Genomic DNA, 4,772 nt, shown 5'->3' with positions numbered 1-4,772 from the left:
CTCAATCTCTCTCTTCTCAAGAGTTTGAAGTCAGGAGGTTTTATAGACAAAGAGCCGTCATTCCCCAGACCTTGCTTCATGAAACCTAATGCTAAGTAGTCCTAAAGGGACTTCTGGGTGCGACGTTTCAGGTGGGAACACTGCGATAAACCAATCCCAGATGGCCTTTTGGACCAGCTGTTATCTTCACATCAGTGACTTAGCACTCAACTTAGCACTTAAATAAGTCAATATTTAAACACAACACATGTCTTTAAACTGATAACTTCTTCATTAAACATTTTCATTTTCGGTTGCATTTCTCCTATCTGTACTTTCATTATGCTGCATTAGGCACATCTGACTTCTAATTTGGGGTTTTCTAGTTACATGCTTTATTGACATTAGACTGGGAGTTCCCTATACCAAGCCCTGCTAGAGTAAACGCGGGACTTTCCAGCAAGGTAACTGGTTCTTCCAATTAAGATGTTTCTCCTAACATTTATCCCAAATCAACTTAAGTCCATTAGATCTAGTCCTGCCTTCTGGAGAAGTAGAGAACTTTTAAGTTTTTGAAGTATGCTATGTCCCTTCCTCAGTCGTCTCTTCTCTAACCTAAATATACCCACTTCCTTCCATCTTTCCTCATAAAAGCTGTTCACATCCCTGACCATCTTTGTTGGCTTCCTCTGAACCTGTTCAATTTTTTTCACCAAATATCCTATTTAAAGCACGGAGCCCAAAACTGGATAAAATACTCCACCCACACATTCATGCAAGGAGCTCTTAATACAATGCATTTATTGCTCTTGTTCTGCAAGCAACAGGTGAAATGTATTTATTTATTTCTAGCATTTATATCCCACCTTTTCCTCTAAGGATCCCAAGGCATGATCTTACTCTTCTTCATTTTGCATGACCCTCTGCCTCTCCATTTTATCTTCACAACTACATGCCTGTGAAGTAGGTTAGGCTGAGAGTCAGGGCTCCATCACACCTACTTTTTTTAATCCAGTTTTCATCTGCGGTTTCCCCCTCCATTTCCTTAGTGAGTTGAGCGCTGGGGCACTTCCACATCTGTGCATTGTTGTGCTCTTTCAGCTCATGTATCTTTTCACCTGGAGCGCTACTGTGCCAGTGAAATCTCAAGCCCCGCCCCTTGGGAAAGGTTTACAGGGGAGGAGGAGCGAAGGTTTGTTTTGCTAGTTTCAAAGGGTGGGCAGATGAACAATCATGTTGATTTCTATTGTGAAGGTGGTCAGGTCCCCTCCTTTGCTCCAAGGTAACAAAAATGCTTACATCTGTGTAAGTTTTAAAGATAAAGAGATCAAAATTGGCACAGGGCTATCTCTTAAGGAGGGCTTTAGCTACTCCAAGGTTGAATCAGATTGAGTCATCCCATGATTTTAAGGATTTTTTTAATGGAATTTTTAAAAAATGCTTACATCTGAGTAAACTTTAAAGATCAATAGATCAAAATTGGCACAGTGATATCTCTTAAGGAGGCCTTTCAGCATGCCAAGTTTGAATCAAATTGGTTTATCCCTTGATTTTTAATGAATTTTTAATTTCCCCCCTTTAAACCCATTTTCCTGGTAGTCCACAAGTGTGAAGGATCAATGTTCCTTTCCTTTGATCATGCGAAGCTGTGCATCTTCAAGTTCATAAACTACAAATCTGCTGTTCCCTTACTCAAGAGTAAATCTCATTGATTTCAACTGCATTTATATCCAAGTCATACTAAAATCAGATGCATGCTTCCCTTTGACTAAACCCCACTGAACAGAGAGAGACTTACTTCTGAGTAAACACATATAGAACTGACTTAATAGTGTGGTCACCCAGAAGTTTTTTTTTTTAAGTCTAAAACAGCAAACTGGAAAGAAGTGCTCTGCAACCCTATGCTTACTTCTGAGGTCTTACTTCTGTTTACTCAGAAGTAAGTCTCTCTCTGTTCAATGGGGTTTACTCAAAGGGAAGCATGCATCTGATTTTAGTATGACTATTATTATTTTTAATCCAAACAAGCCTACCCCCAAAATGACTGGTTGAGCTATTTTATTTATCAATCTATCCTGTCCTTGCAAAAAAGAATATTTCCCCAGGATGGCTTTATAATACAAATAAAAACACAGTGTTAAAAATTAATGCAACAACACAACAACATCTAGAACCGCAGATGGCAGAGCAGCATGAACAAAACTAATACAAATATAAGATTCACAATGCCTGGGAGCATAAAAAGGGCACTTGCCTGTTCCCAGCATAACATCAAGGTAGGCCCCGAATGACACTACCTGGGAAGAACATCCCATAACCAGGACACCACCACCAGGAAGGCCCCGCTTCTTGTCTGCCATATAGATGGTTGAATAGGAGAAAGATGAAAGTGAAGACTGGCTACAGGGTACAAAACAAAACAAAAAACTGATCCACCCCTATTCTCTCTTTATCCTAATTGCAGGTGCTTCCCCAAATCCCATTCAAGACACTGGGCAGTTACTGATACGAACTTTAAAATGGTGTCTCTTAGCTGCCTGCCACTGCCCCAGGTAAGTTCACTGAGGTATTGTTGGAAAAGTGCCCAGCTCTGAACCAGAGTTGCTATGGTAGTTGCTAAAGAGAAGCTGCAAAGTAGGAATATCTGGGAGAAGGCCGGGGCATTCTTAGATAACCGAAATCAAGTGAATGTTCTCTCAAAGAACAGAGAGTACCTATCTCTTTGAATGGATGCTTGCCAAAAGAACAGAGAATGTATTTCCATGTATTTTCTTTTCAGCTAGTAATTTCCTGTTAGATGGTGCCTACTTATGCAGCACCAGAGAAGATAATGTATAAATACCTAGCTACCTCCCTTGCGAAGTAGGCACATGCTTTGTAGCAATTGGCTCCAGTGCCTCTTTATTCTGCAGGATATACGTTGTTTGACCCATACTTCATCTCCTCTCCTCCTTGTGTGCTGAATTGGACTTGGTACACCAGGGAATGAGCTGTTTTTGCAACAGTATGAGGAAGTCCAGGGAAGGCGCTTTGACAAGTATCTCCCTCAAACCTGGAATATCTCCCTCAGATTATCTTGGCCTCAGACCGTTTAGTTCATCACTGAGGAACTGCTGATAAGCTTCTAACCCAGCCAGCCCCCGTAAGGTTTCCCTGAATGACTTTGAAGACTTCTGGGCAGCTCTGCTCTAGTAGTTACCATTGATATGTACAACATGAATGCCTGGCACTAAAAGGGAAGCAAGTGAGCTCCAGCAGGCTCTTCCCTCAACTGTCACCTGGCAGCAGCAGAGGGAGTGATGGGAAGGAGGGCCACTCTGTCAGCGCTGCTAAGACACCAGCAGTGTCTTTCCTCTCCTTAACATTGTTTCTATTGTCTGGTTGTTGTTGTTGTTTCTTCTATTCTGTCTGGTTATTATTATTATTATTATTATTATTAATAATAATAATAATAATAATAATAATAATAATAATAATATATTTATATCCCGCCTTTCCCCAAGTACTGGGACTTAAGGTGGTTTACAAGATTAAAACATGTACAATTAAAACATATAAATATAAATTTACAAAAGTTAAAATAGATTTAAACCTGCAATAAAATTAAAAACTTAATTTTTTTTTTTAAAAAAACAGTAAGATTAAAAGGGGGTGGTGGTGGAATCCAATACATTAACACAGGTCCAGAGTAGTTCTAAAAGCCTGCTGAAACAAAAAAGTTTTTGCCTGCCTCCAAAAGTGTAGCACAGAGGGAGCCAGCCTAGTCTCCCTGGGAAGGGAGTTCCAGAGCCTTGCGAGCAGCCACCGAGCAGACCCTGTTCTGCGTACCTATCAGTTGTGCCTGGGATGTTGGTGCGACTGAGAGAAGGGCCTCCCCAGAAGATCTCAGAGCATGGGCAGGCTAATATGGGAGAATACGGTCTTTCAGATAACCTGGACCCGAGCCGTATAGGGCTTTATAGGTAATAACCAGCACTTTGAATTGTGCCCGGAAACAGACTGGAAGCCAGTGGAGCTGTTTTAATAGGGGAGTTGTCTGCTCCCTGTAACCAGCCCCAGTCAACACTCTGGCTGCAGCTCTTTGAACCAGCTGAAGTTTCCGAACACTCTTGAAAGGCAGCCCCGCGTAGTGCAAGTTACAGTAATCCAATTGGGATGTAACTAAGGCATGTGTCACTGTGGCCAATTCTAACATCTCAAGGAATGGGCGCAGCTGGCGCACTAGCTTTAACTGTGCAAATGCACTCCTGGCCACCGCCGAAACCTGGGCATCCAGGCTCAGGGCTGAATCCAAGAGTACATCCAAGCTGCGAACATGTGTCTTCAGGGGGAGTGTAACCCCAATATAAGAACTTGAGCCTGGGTTTGCTTTATCCCTTCGTCCTCCCAATCCCTTTTCTTTTTGTGTCATGCCTTTTAGATTGTAAGTCTGAGGCCTCAGGCTCTCTTATCATTACTTACCTTTGCAGGCCAGTTTGGCAGCCTGTTTCAGCTGAAGGGTATGGTAAAAATGCTTCATATAAATAAATATAAATATTCAGTAGGCCTGTAGGACAACACGGAAGTTCGGATGATCGTTTTCACAGCCTCCCAACATTTCACAGATGAAAATAGGGACATTCTTGTGAACTTGTAACACACATTACACACAACAGATGTACACAACTCCTGTTTGCCCATTGCAAATAGAACCCAAGGCTGTGCTTTACTGAATGGTGAAAGCACCGTTCTCAAAAGCTCACCTGAAATTCTGTTATGCCAAATAAATGAGTTGTACTATGGGTTGCAACAGC

Source organism: Elgaria multicarinata, chromosome 3 (assembly GCF_023053635.1).
Source record: "Elgaria multicarinata webbii isolate HBS135686 ecotype San Diego chromosome 3, rElgMul1.1.pri, whole genome shotgun sequence".
Lineage (NCBI taxonomy): Eukaryota > Metazoa > Chordata > Lepidosauria > Squamata > Anguidae > Elgaria > Elgaria multicarinata.
Note: the sequence above shows the minus strand (reverse complement) of the source record.